The sequence below is a fragment of the Oncorhynchus keta genome, chromosome 10 (genome assembly GCF_023373465.1).
Source record: "Oncorhynchus keta strain PuntledgeMale-10-30-2019 chromosome 10, Oket_V2, whole genome shotgun sequence".
Taxonomy (NCBI): domain Eukaryota; kingdom Metazoa; phylum Chordata; class Actinopteri; order Salmoniformes; family Salmonidae; genus Oncorhynchus; species Oncorhynchus keta.
In genome coordinates, this window is record NC_068430.1 from 1,824,384 (window position 1) to 1,837,072 (window position 12,689).

The 12,689-nt window shown below is 55.4% G+C and overlaps 1 long non-coding RNA gene across 1 annotated transcript; it reads right to left on the reverse strand.

Annotated features, from left to right (window-relative positions):
• Nucleotides 1-1,038: 1,038 nt before the first annotated feature.
• On the reverse strand, nt 1,039-8,390 carry LOC127932013 (uncharacterized). Its single transcript, XR_008143554.1, has 3 exons — nt 8,325-8,390; nt 4,529-4,585; nt 1,039-1,066 (listed from the first exon to the last, which is right to left on the reverse strand). It is a non-coding gene; the product is annotated as an uncharacterized LOC127932013 (long non-coding RNA).
• Nucleotides 8,391-12,689: the final 4,299 nt, after the last annotated feature.

A 12,689-nucleotide genomic window follows, 5' to 3' on the forward strand; every position in this document is an offset into this window, starting at 1 on the left:
GGTGCCGTGTAGGAAAACATTGTGGGAAGGAGAGCATTGCTCAGACCTTCAGCCCCTGGTGCCTTGCAGGAAAACATTGTGGGAGGGAGAGCATTGCTCAGACCTTCAGCCCCTGGTGCCATGCAGGAAAACGTTGTGGGAGGAAGATCATTGCTCAGACCTTCAGCCCCTGGTGCCATGCAGGAAAACATTGTGGGAGGGAGAGCATTGTTCAGACCTTCAGCCCCTGGTGCCATGCAGGAACATTGTGGGAGGGAGAGCATTGCTCACACCTTCAGCCCCTGGTGCCATGGAGGAAAACATTGTGGGAGGGAGAGCATTGCTCAGACCTTCAGCCCCTGGTGCCATGCAGGAAAACATTGTGGGAGGGAGAGCATTGTTCAGACCTTCAGCCCCTTGTGCCATGCAGGAAAACATTGTGGGAGGGAGAGCATTGTTCAGACCTTCAGCCCCTTGTGCCATGCAGGAAAACATTGTGGGAGGGAGAGCATTGTTCAGACCTTCAGCCCCTGGTGCCATGAAGGAAAACATTGTGGGAGGGAGAGCATTGCCAAGACCTTCAGCCCCTGGTGCCATGCAGGAAAACATTGTGGGAGGGAGAGCATTGTTCAGACCTTCAGCCCCTGGTGCCATGCAGGAACATTGTGGGAGGGAGAGCATTGCTCAGACCTTCAGCCCCTGGTGCCATGGAGGAAAACATTGTGGGAGGGAGAGCATTGCTCAGACCTTCAGCCCCTGGTGCCATGCTGAGAACATTGTGGGAGGGAGAGCATTGCTCAGACCTTCAGCCCCTTGTGCCATGGAGGAAAACATTGTGGGAGGGAGAGCATTGCTCAGACCTTCAGCCCCTGGTGCCATGCTGGAAAACATTGTGGGAGGGAGAGCATTGCTCAGACCTTCAGCCCCTGGTGCCATGCAGGAAAACATTGTGGGGGGAGAGCATTGCTCAGACCTTCAGCCCCTGGTGCCATGCAGGAAAACATTGTGGGAGGGAGAGCATTGTTCAGACCTTCAGCCCCTGGTGCCATGAAGGAAAATATTGTGGGAGGGAGAGCATTGCTCAGACCTTCAGCCCCTGGTGCCTTGCAGGAAAACATTGTGGGAGGGAGAGCATTGCTCAGACCTTCAGCCCCTGGTGCCATGCAGGAACACATTGTGGGAGGGAGAGCATTGTTCAGACCTTCAGCCCCTGGTGCCATGCAGGAACATTGTGGGAGGGAGAGCATTGCTCAGACCTTCAGCCCCTGGTGCCATGGAGGAAAACATTGTGGGAGGGAGAGCATTGCTCAGACCTTCAGCCCCTGGTGCCATGCTGGAAAACATTGTGGGAGGGAGAGCATTGCTCAGACCTTCAGCCCCTGGTGCCATGCAGGAAAACATTGTGGGAGGGAGAGCATTGTTCAGACCTCCAGCCCCTGGTGCCATGCAGGAAAACATTGTGGGGGGAGAGCATTGCTCAGACCTTCAGCCCCTGGTGCCATGCAGGAAAACATTGTGGGAGGGAGAGCATTGCTCAGACCTTCAGCCCCTGGTGCCATGCAGGAAAACATTGTGGGAGGGAGAGCATTGTTCAGACCTTCAGCCCCTTGTGCCATGCAGGAAAACATTGTGGGAGGGAGAGCATTGTTCAGACCTTCAGCCCCTTGTGCCATGCAGGAACACATTGTGGGAGGGAGAGCATTGTTCAGACCTTCAGCCCCTGGTGCCATGCAGGAACATTGTGGGAGGGAGAGCATTGCTCAGACCTTCAGCCCCTGGTGCCATGGAGGAAAACATTGTGGGAGGGAGAGCGTTGCTCAGACCTTCAGCCCCTGGTGCCATGCTGGAAAACATTGTGGGAGGGAGAGCATTGCTCAGACCTTCAGCCCCTGGTGCCATGCAGGAAAACATTGTGGGAGGGAGAGCATTGTTCAGACCTCCAGCCCCTGGTGCCATGCAGGAAAACATTGTGGGGGGGAGAGCATTGCTCAGACCTTCAGCCCCTGGTGCCATGCAGGAAAACATTGTGGGAGGGAGAGCATTGCTCAGACCTTCAGCCCCTGGTGCCATGCAGGAAAACATTGTGGGAGGGAGAGCATTGTTCAGACCTTCAGCCCCTTGTGCCATGCAGGAAAACATTGTGGGAGGGAGAGCATTGTTCAGACCTTCAGCCCCTTGTGCCATGCAGGAAAACATTGTGGGAGGGAGAGCATTGTTCAGACCTTCAGCCCCTGGTGCCATGAAGGAAAACATTGTGGGAGGGAGAGCATTGCCGAGACCTTCAGCCCCTGGTGCCATGCAGGAAAACATTGTGGGAGGGAGAGCATTGTTCAGACCTTCAGCCCCTGGTGCCATGCAGGAACATTGTGGGAGGGAGAGCATTGCTCAGACCTTCAGCCCCTGGTGCCATGGAGGAAAACATTGTGGGAGGGAGAGCATTGCTCAGACCTTCAGCCCCTGGTGCCATGCTGGAGAACATTGTGGGAGGGAGAGCATTGCTCAGACCTTCAGCCCCTTGTGCCATGGAGGAAAACATTGTGGGAGGGAGAGCATTGCTCAGACCTTCAGCCCCTGGTGCCATGCTGGAAAACATTGTGGGAGGGAGAGCATTGCTCAGACCTTCAGCCCCTGGTGCCATGCAGGAAAACATTGTGGGAGGGAGAGCATTGTTCAGACCTTCAGCCCCTGGTGCCATGAAGGAAAATATTGTGGGAGGGAGAGCATTGCTCAGACCTTCAGCCCCTGGTGCCGTGTAGGAAAACATTGTGGGAAGGAGAGCATTGCTCAGACCTTCAGCCCCTGGTGCCTTGCAGGAAAACATTGTGGGAGGGAGAGCATTGCTCAGACCTTCAGCCCCTGGTGCCATGCAGGAACACATTGTGGGAGGGAGAGCATTGTTCAGACCTTCAGCCCCTGGTGCCATGCAGGAACATTGTGGGAGGGAGAGCATTGCTCAGACCTTCAGCCCCTGGTGCCATGGAGGAAAACATTGTGGGAGGGAGAGCATTGCTCAGACCTTCAGCCCCTGGTGCCATGCTGGAAAACATTGTGGGAGGGAGAGCATTGCTCAGACCTTCAGCCCCTGGTGCCATGCAGGAAAACATTGTGGGAGGGAGAGCATTGTTCAGACCTCCAGCCCCTGGTGCCATGCAGGAAAACATTGTGGGGGGGAGAGCATTGCTCAGACCTTCAGCCCCTGGTGCCATGCAGGAAAACATTGTGGGAGGGAGAGCATTGTTCAGACCTTCAGCCCCTGGTGCCATGAAGGAAAATATTGTGGGAGGGAGAGCATTGCTCAGACCTTCAGCCCCTGGTGCCGTGTAGGAAAACATTGTGGGAAGGAGAGCATTGCTCAGACCTTCAGCCCCTGGTGCCTTGCAGGAAAACATTGTGGGAGGGAGAGCATTGCTCAGACCTTCAGCCCCTGGTGCCATGCAGGAAAACGTTGTGGGAGGAAGAGCATTGCTCAGACCTTCAGCCCCTGGTGCCATGCAGGAAAACATTGTGGGAGGGAGAGCATTGTGCAGACCTTCAGCCCCTGGTGCCATGCAGGAACATTGTGGGAGGGAGAGCATTGATCACACCTTCAGCCCCTGGTGCCATGGAGGAAAACATTGTGGGAGGGAGAGCATTGCTCAGACCTTCAGCCCCTGGTGCCATGCAGGAAAACATTGTGGGAGGGAGAGCATTGTTCAGACCTTCAGCCCCTTGTGCCATGCAGGAAAACATTGTGGGAGGGAGAGCATTGTTCAGACCTTCAGCCCCTGGTGCCATGAAGGAAAACATTGTGGGAGGGAGAGCATTGCCGAGACCTTCAGCCCCTGGTGCCATGCAGGAAAACATTGTGGGAGGGAGAGCATTGCTCAGACCTTCAGCCCCTGGTGCCATGCAGGAACATTGTGGGAGGGAGAGCATTGCTCAGACCTTCAGCCCCTTGTGCCATGGAGGAAAACATTGTGGGAGGGAGAGCATTGCTCAGACCTTCAACCCCTGGTGCCATGCAGGAAAACATTGTGGGAGGGAGAGCATTGTTCAGACCTTCAGCCCCTTGTGCCATGTAGGAAAACATTGTGGGAGGGAGAGCATTGTTCAGACCTTCAGCCCCTGGTGCCATGAAGGAAAACATTGTGGGAGGGAGAGCATTGCTCAGACCTTCAGCCCCTGGTGCCATGCAGGAAAACATTGTGGGAGGGAGAGCATTGCCGAGACCTTCAGCCCCTGGTGCCATGCAGGAAAACATTGTGGGAGGGAGAGCATTGCTCAGACCTTCAGCCCCTGGTGCCATGCAGGAACATTGTGGGAGGGAGAGCATTGCTCAGACCTTCAGCCCCTGGTGCCATGGAGGAAAACATTGTGGGAGGGAGAGCATTGCTCAGACCTTCAGCCCCTGGTGCCATGCAGGAAAACATTGTGGGAGGGAGAGCATTGTTCAGACCTTCAGCCCCTGGTGCCATGCAAGAAAACATTGTGGGAGGGAGAGCATTGTTCAGACCTTCAGCCCCTGGTGCCATGCAGGAAAACATTGTGGGGGGGAGAGCATTGCTCAGACCTTCAGCCCCTGGTGCCGTGTAGGAAAACATTGTGGGACGGAGAGCATTGCTCAGACCTTCAGCCCCTGGTGCCTTGCAGGAAAACTTTGTGGGAGGGAGAGCATTGCTCAGACCTTCAGCCCCTGGTGCCATGCAGAAACATTGTGGGAGGGAGAGCATTGCTCAGACCTTCAGCCCCTGGTGCCATGGAGGAAAACATTGTGGGAGGGAGAGCATTGCTCAGACCTTCAGCCCCTGGTGCCATGCAGGAAAACATTGTGGGAGGGAGAGCATTGCTCAGACCTTCAGCCCCTGGTGCCATGCAGGTACATTGTGGGAGGGAGAGCATTGCTCAGACCTTCAGCCCCTGGTGCCATGGAGGAAAACATTGTGGGAGGGAGAGCATTGCTCAGACCTTCAGCCCCTGGTGCCATGCAGGAAAACATTGTGGGAGGGAGAGCATTGTTCAGACCTTCAGCCCCTTGTGCCATGCAGGAAAACATTGTGGGAGGGAGAGCATTGTTCAGACCTTCAGCCCCTGGTGCCATGAAGGAAAACATTGTGGGAGGGAGAGCATTGCTCAGACCTTCAGCCCCTGGTGCCATGCAGGAAAACATTGTGGGAGGGAGAGCATTGCCGAGACCTTCAGCCCCTGGTGCCATGCAGGAAAACATTGTGGGAGGGAGAGCATTGCTCAGACCTTCAGCCCCTGGTGCCATGCAGGAACATTGTGGGAGGGAGAGCATTGCTCAGACCTTCAGCCCCTGGTGCCATGGAGGAAAACATTGTGGGAGGGAGAGCATTGCTCAGACCTTCAGCCCCTGGTGCCATGCTGGAAAACATTGTGGGAGGGAGAGCATTGTTCAGACCTTCAGCCCCTGGTGCCATGCAGGAAAACATTGTGGGAGGGAGAGCATTGTTCAGACCTTCAGCCCCTGGTGCCATGCAGGAAAACATTGTGGGGGGGAGAGCATTGCTCAGACCTTCAGCCCCTGGTGCCGTGTAGGAAAACATTGTGGGAAGGAGAGCATTGCTCAGACCTCCAGCCCCTGGTGCCTTGCAGGAACACTTTGTGGGAGGGAGAGCATTGCTCAGACCTTCAGCCCCTGGTGCCATGCAGGAACATTGTGGGAGGGAGAGCATTGCTCAGACCTTCAGCCCCTGGTGCCATGCAGGAAAACATTGTGGGAGGGAGAGCATTGCTCAGACCTTCAGCCCCTGGTGCCATGCAGGAACATTGTGGGAGGGAGAGCATTGCTCAGACCTTCAGCCCCTGGTGCCATGGAGGAAAACATTGTGGGAGGGAGAGCATTGCTCAGACCTTCAGCCCCTGGTGCCATGCAGGAAAACATTGTGGGAGGGAGAGCATTGTTCAGACCTTCAGCCCCTTGTGCCATGCAGGAAAACATTGTGGGAGGGAGAGCATTGTTCAGACCTTCAGCCCCTGGTGCCATGAAGGAAAACATTGTGGGAGGGAGAGCATTGCTCAGACCTTCAGCCCCTGGTGCCATGCAGGAAAACATTGTGGGAGGGAGAGCATTGCCGAGACCTTCAGCCCCTGGTGCCATGCAGGAAAACATTGTGGGAGGGAGAGCATTGCTCAGACCTTCAGCCCCTGGTGCCATGCAGGAACATTGTGGGAGGGAGAGCATTGCTCAGACCTTCAGCCCCTGGTGCCATGGAGGAAAACATTGTGGGAGGGAGAGCATTGCTCAGACCTTCAGCCCCAGGTGCCATGCTGGAAAACATTGTGGGAGGGAGAGCATTGTTCAGACCTTCAGCCCCTGGTGCCATGCAGGAACATTGTGGGAGGGAGAGCATTGCTCAGACCTTCAGCACCTGGTGCCATGGAGGAAAACATTGTGGGAGGGAGAGCATTGCTCAGACCTTCAGCCCCAGGTGCCATGCTGGAAAACATTGTGGGAGGGAGAGCATTGTTCAGACCTTCAGCCCCTGGTGCCATGCAGGAAAACATTGTGGGGGGGAGAGCATTGCTCAGACCTTCAGCCCCTGGTGCCGTGTAGGAAAACATTGTGGGAAGGAGAGCATTGCTCAGACCTTCAGCCCCTGGTGCCTTGCAGGAAAACTTTGTGGGAGGGAGAGCATTGCTCAGACATTCAGCCCCTGGTGCCATGCAGGAACATTGTGGGAGGGAGAGCATTGCTCAGACCTTCAGCCCCTGGTGCCATGGAGGAAAACATTGTGGGAGGGAGAGCATTGCTCAGACCTTCAGCCCCTGGTGCCATGCAGGAAAACATTGTGGTAGGGAGAGCATTGTTCAGACCTTCAGCCCCTTGTGCCATGCAGGAAAACATTGTGGGAGGGAGAGCATTGTTCAGACATTCAGCCCCTGGTGCCATGCAGGAAAACATTGTGGGAGGAGAGCATTGTTCAGACCTTCAGCCCCTGGTGCCATGCAGGCAGGGGGAAGCACAGACCTTCAGCCCCTGGTGGGAGGAAAACATTGTGGGGAAGGAGAGCATTGCTCAGACCTTCAGCCCCTGGTGCCAGGAAAATGCATTGCTCAGGAAAACATTGTGGGAGGGAGAGCATTGCTCAGACCTTCAGCCCCTGGTGCCATGGAGGAAAACATTGTGGGAGGGAGAGCATTGCTCAGACCTTCAGCCCCTGGTGCCATGCAGGAAAACATTGTGGTAGGGAGAGCATTGTTCAGACCTTCAGCCCCTTGTGCCATGCAGGAAAACATTGTGGGAGGGAGAGCATTGTTTAGACATTCAGCCCCTGGTGCCATGAAGGAAAACATTGTGGGAGGGAGAGCATTGTTCAGACCTTCAGCCCCTGGTGCCGTGTAGGAAAACATTGTGGGAAGGAGAGCATTGCTCAGACCTTCAGCCCCTGGTGCCATGCAGGAAAACATTGTGGGAGGGAGAGCATTGCTCAGACCTTCAGCCCCTGGTGCCATGCAGGAAAACATTGTGGGAGGGAGAGCATTGTTCAGACATTCAGCCCCTGGTGCCATGCAGGAAAACATTGTGGGAGGGAGAGCATTGCTCAGACCTTCAGCCCCTGGTGCCATGCAGGAAAACATTGTGGGAGGGAGAGCATTGCTCAGACCTTCAGCCACAGGTGCCATGTAGGAAAACATTGTGCGAGAGAGAGCATTGTTCAGACCTTCAGCCCCTGGTGCCATGCAGGAAAACATTGTGGGAGGGAGAGCATTGCTCAGACTTTCAGCCACAGGTGCCATGTAGGAAAACATTGTGCGAGAGAGAGCATTGCTCAGACCTTCAGCCCCTGGTGCCATGCAGGAAAACATTGTGGGAGGGAGAGCATTGCTCAGACCTTCAGCCCCTGGTGCCATGCAGGAAAACATTGTGGGAGGGAGAGCATTGCTCAGACCTTCAGCCCCTGGTGCCATGCAGGAAAACATTGTGGGAGGGAGAGCATTGCTCAGACCTTCAGCCCCTGGTGCCATGGAGGAAAACATTGTGGGAGGGAGAGCATTGCTCAGACCTTCAGCCCCTGGTGCCATGCTGGAAAACATTGTGGGAGGGAGAGCATTGCTCAGACCTTCAGCCCCTGGTGCCATGCAGGAAAACATTGTGGGAGGGAGAGCATTGTTCAGACCTCCAGCCCCTGGTGCCATGCAGGAAAACATTGTGGGGGGGAGAGCATTGCTCAGACCTTCAGCCCCTGGTGCCATGCAGGAAAACATTGTGGGAGGGAGAGCATTGTTCAGACCTTCAGCCCCTGGTGCCATGAAGGAAAATATTGTGGGAGGGAGAGCATTGCTCAGACCTTCAGCCCCTGGTGCCGTGTAAGAAAACATTGTGGGAAGGAGAGCATTGCTCAGACCTTCAGCCCCTGGTGCCTTGCAGGAAAACATTGTGGGAGGGAGAGCATTGCTCAGACCTTCAGCCCCTGGTGCCATGCAGGAAAACGTTGTGGGAGGAAGAGCATTGCTCAGACCTTCAGCCCCTGGTGCCATGCAGGAAAACATTGTGGGAGGGAGAGCATTGTGCAGACCTTCAGCCCCTGGTGCCATGCAGGAACATTGTGGGAGGGAGAGCATTGCTCACACCTTCAGCCCCTGGTGCCATGGAGGAAAACATTGTGGGAGGGAGAGCATTGCTCAGACCTTCAGCCCCTGGTGCCATGCAGGAAAACATTGTGGGAGGGAGAGCATTGTTCAGACCTTCAGCCCCTTGTGCCATGCAGGAAAACATTGTGGGAGGGAGAGCATTGTTCAGACCTTCAGCCCCTGGTGCCATGCAGGAAAACATTGTGGGAGGGAGAGCATTGCCGAGACCTTCAGCCCCTGGTGCCATGCAGGAAAACATTGTGGGAGGGAGAGCATTGCTCAGACCTTCAGCCCCTGGTGCCATGCAGGAACATTGTGGGAGGGAGAGCATTGCTCAGACCTTCAGCCCCTTGTGCCATGGAGGAAAACATTGTGGGAGGGAGAGCATTGCTCAGACCTTCAACCCCTGGTGCCATGCAGGAAAACATTGTGGGAGGGAGAGCATTGTTCAGACCTTCAGCCCCTTGTGCCATGTAGGAAAACATTGTGGGAGGGAGAGCATTGTTCAGACCTTCAGCCCCTGGTGCCATGAAGGAAAACATTGTGGGAGGGAGAGCATTGCTCAGACCTTCAGCCCCTGGTGCCATGCAGGAAAACATTGTGGGAGGGAGAGCATTGCCGAGACCTTCAGCCCCTGGTGCCATGCAGGAAAACATTGTGGGAGGGAGAGCATTGCTCAGACCTTCAGCCCCTGGTGCCATGCAGGAACATTGTGGGAGGAGAGCATTGCTCAGACCTTCAGCCCCTGGTGCCATGGAGGAAAACATTGTGGGAGGGAGAGCATTGCTCAGACCTTCAGCCCCTGGTGCCATGCTGGAAAACATTGTGGGAGGGAGAGCATTGTTCAGACCTTCAGCCCCTGGTGCCATGCAGGAAAACATTGTGGGAGGGAGAGCATTGTTCAGACCTTCAGCCCCTGGTGCCATGCAGGAAAACATTGTGGGGGGGAGAGCATTGCTCAGACCTTCAGCCCCTGGTGCCGTGTAGGAAAACATTGTGGGACGGAGAGCATTGCTCAGACCTTCAGCCCCTGGTGCCTTGCAGGAAAACTTTGTGGGAGGGAGAGCATTGCTCAGACCTTCAGCCCCTGGTGCCATGCAGAAACATTGTGGGAGGGAGAGCATTGCTCAGACCTTCAGCCCCTGGTGCCATGGAGGAAAACATTGTGGGAGGGAGAGCATTGCTCAGACCTTCAGCCCCTGGTGCCATGCAGGAAAACATTGTGGGAGGGAGAGCATTGCTCAGACCTTCAGCCCCTGGTGCCATGCAGGTACATTGTGGGAGGGAGAGCATTGCTCAGACCTTCAGCCCCTGGTGCCATGGAGGAAAACATTGTGGGAGGGAGAGCATTGCTCAGACCTTCAGCCCCTGGTGCCATGCAGGAAAACATTGTGGGAGGGAGAGCATTGTTCAGACCTTCAGCCCCTTGTGCCATGCAGGAAAACATTGTGGGAGGGAGAGCATTGTTCAGACCTTCAGCCCCTGGTGCCATGAAGGAAAACATTGTGGGAGGGAGAGCATTGCTCAGACCTTCAGCCCCTGGTGCCATGCAGGAAAACATTGTGGGAGGGAGAGCATTGCCGAGACCTTCAGCCCCTGGTGCCATGCAGGAAAACATTGTGGGAGGGAGAGCATTGCTCAGACCTTCAGCCCCTGGTGCCATGCAGGAACATTGTGGGAGGGAGAGCATTGCTCAGACCTTCAGCCCCTGGTGCCATGGAGGAAAACATTGTGGGAGGGAGAGCATTGCTCAGACCTTCAGCCCCTGGTGCCATGCTGGAAAACATTGTGGGAGGGAGAGCATTGTTCAGACCTTCAGCCCTGGTGCCATGCAGGAAAACATTGTGGGAGGGAGAGCATTGTTCAGACCTTCAGCCCCTGGTGCCATGCAGGAAAACATTGTAGGGGGGGAGAGCATTGCTCAGACCTTCAGCCCCTGGTGCCGTGTAGGAAAACATTGTGGGAAGGAGAGCATTGCTCAGACCTCCAGCCCCTGGTGCCTTGCAGGAAAACTTTGTGGGAGGAGAGCATTGCTCAGACCTTCAGCCCCTGGTGCCATGCAGGAACATTGTGGGAGGGAGAGCATTGCTCAGACCTTCAGCCCCTGGTGCCATGCAGGAAAACATTGTGGGAGGGAGAGCATTGCTCAGACCTTCAGCCCCTGGTGCCATGCAGGAACATTGTGGGAGGGAGAGCATTGCTCAGACCTTCAGCCCCTGGTGCCATGGAGGAAAACATTGTGGGAGGAGAGCATTGCTCAGACCTTCAGCCCCTGGTGCCATGCAGGAAAACATTGTGGGAGGGAGAGCATTGTTCAGACCTTCAGCCCCTTGTGCCATGCAGGAAAACATTGTGGGAGGGAGAGCATTGTTCAGACCTTCAGCCCCTGGTGCCATGAAGGAAAACATTGTGGGAGGGAGAGCATTGCTCAGACCTTCAGCCCCTGGTGCCATGCAGGAAAACATTGTGGGAGGGAGAGCATTGCCGAGACCTTCAGCCCCTGGTGCCATGCAGGAAAACATTGTGGGAGGGAGAGCATTGCTCAGACCTTCAGCCCCTGGTGCCATGCAGGAACATTGTGGGAGGGAGAGCATTGCTCAGACCTTCAGCCCCTGGTGCCATGGAGGAAAACATTGTGGGAGGGAGAGCATTGCTCAGACCTTCAGCCCCAGGTGCCATGCTGGAAAACATTGTGGGAGGGAGAGCATTGTTCAGACCTTCAGCCCCTGGTGCCATGCAGGAACATTGTGGGAGGGAGAGCATTGCTCAGACCTTCAGCACCTGGTGCCATGGAGGAAAACATTGTGGGAGGGAGAGCATTGCTCAGACCTTCAGCCCCAGGTGCCATGCTGGAAAACATTGTGGGAGGGAGAGCATTGTTCAGACCTTCAGCCCCTGGTGCCATGCAGGAAAACATTGTGGGGGGGAGAGCATTGCTCAGACCTTCAGCCCCTGGTGCCGTGTAGGAAAACATTGTGGGAAGGAGAGCATTGCTCAGACCTTCAGCCCCTGGTGCCTTGCAGGAAAACTTTGTGGGAGGAGAGCATTGCTCAGACATTCAGCCCCTGGTGCCATGCAGGAACATTGTGGGAGGGAGAGCATTGCTCAGACCTTCAGCCCCTGGTGCCATGGAGGAAAACATTGTGGGAGGAGAGCATTGCTCAGACCTTCAGCCCCTGGTGCCATGCAGGAAAACATTGTGGTAGGGAGAGCATTGTTCAGACCTTCAGCCCCTTGTGCCATGCAGGAAAACATTGTGGGAGGGAGAGCATTGTTCAGACATTCAGCCCCTGGTGCCATGCAGGAAAACATTGTGGGAGGGAGAGCATTGTTCAGACCTTCAGCCCCTGGTGCCATGCAGGAAAACATTGTGGGGGGGAGAGCATTGCTCAGACCTTCATCCCCTGGTGCCGTGTAGGAAAACATTGTGGGAAGGAGAGCATTGCTCAGACCTTCAGCCCCTGGTGCCTTGCAGGAAAACTTTGTGGGAGGGAGAGCATTGCTCAGACCTTCAGCCCCTGGTGCCATGCAGGAACATTGTGGGAGGGAGAGCATTGCTCAGACCTTCAGCCCCTGGTGCCATGGAGGAAAACATTGTGGGAGGGAGAGCATTGCTCAGACCTTCAGCCCCTGGTGCCATGCAGGAAAACATTGTGGTAGGGAGAGCATTGTTCAGACCTTCAGCCCCTTGTGCCATGCAGGAAAACATTGTGGGAGGGAGAGCATTGTTTAGACATTCAGCCCCTGGTGCCATGAAGGAAAACATTGTGGGAGGGAGAGCATTGTTCAGACCTTCAGCCCCTGGTGCCGTGTAGGAAAACATTGTGGGAAGGAGAGCATTGCTCAGACCTTCAGCCCCTGGTGCCATGCAGGAAAACATTGTGGGAGGGAGAGCATTGCTCAGACCTTCAGCCCCTGGTGCCATGCAGGAAAACATTGTGGGAGGGAGAGCATTGTTCAGACATTCAGCCCCTGGTGCCATGCAGGAAAACATTGTGGGAGGGAGAGCATTGCTCAGACCTTCAGCCCCTGGTGCCATGCAGGAAAACATTGTGGGAGGGAGAGCATTGCTCAGACCTTCAGCCACAGGTGCCATGTAGGAAAACATTGTGCGAGAGAGAGCATTGTTCAGACCTTCA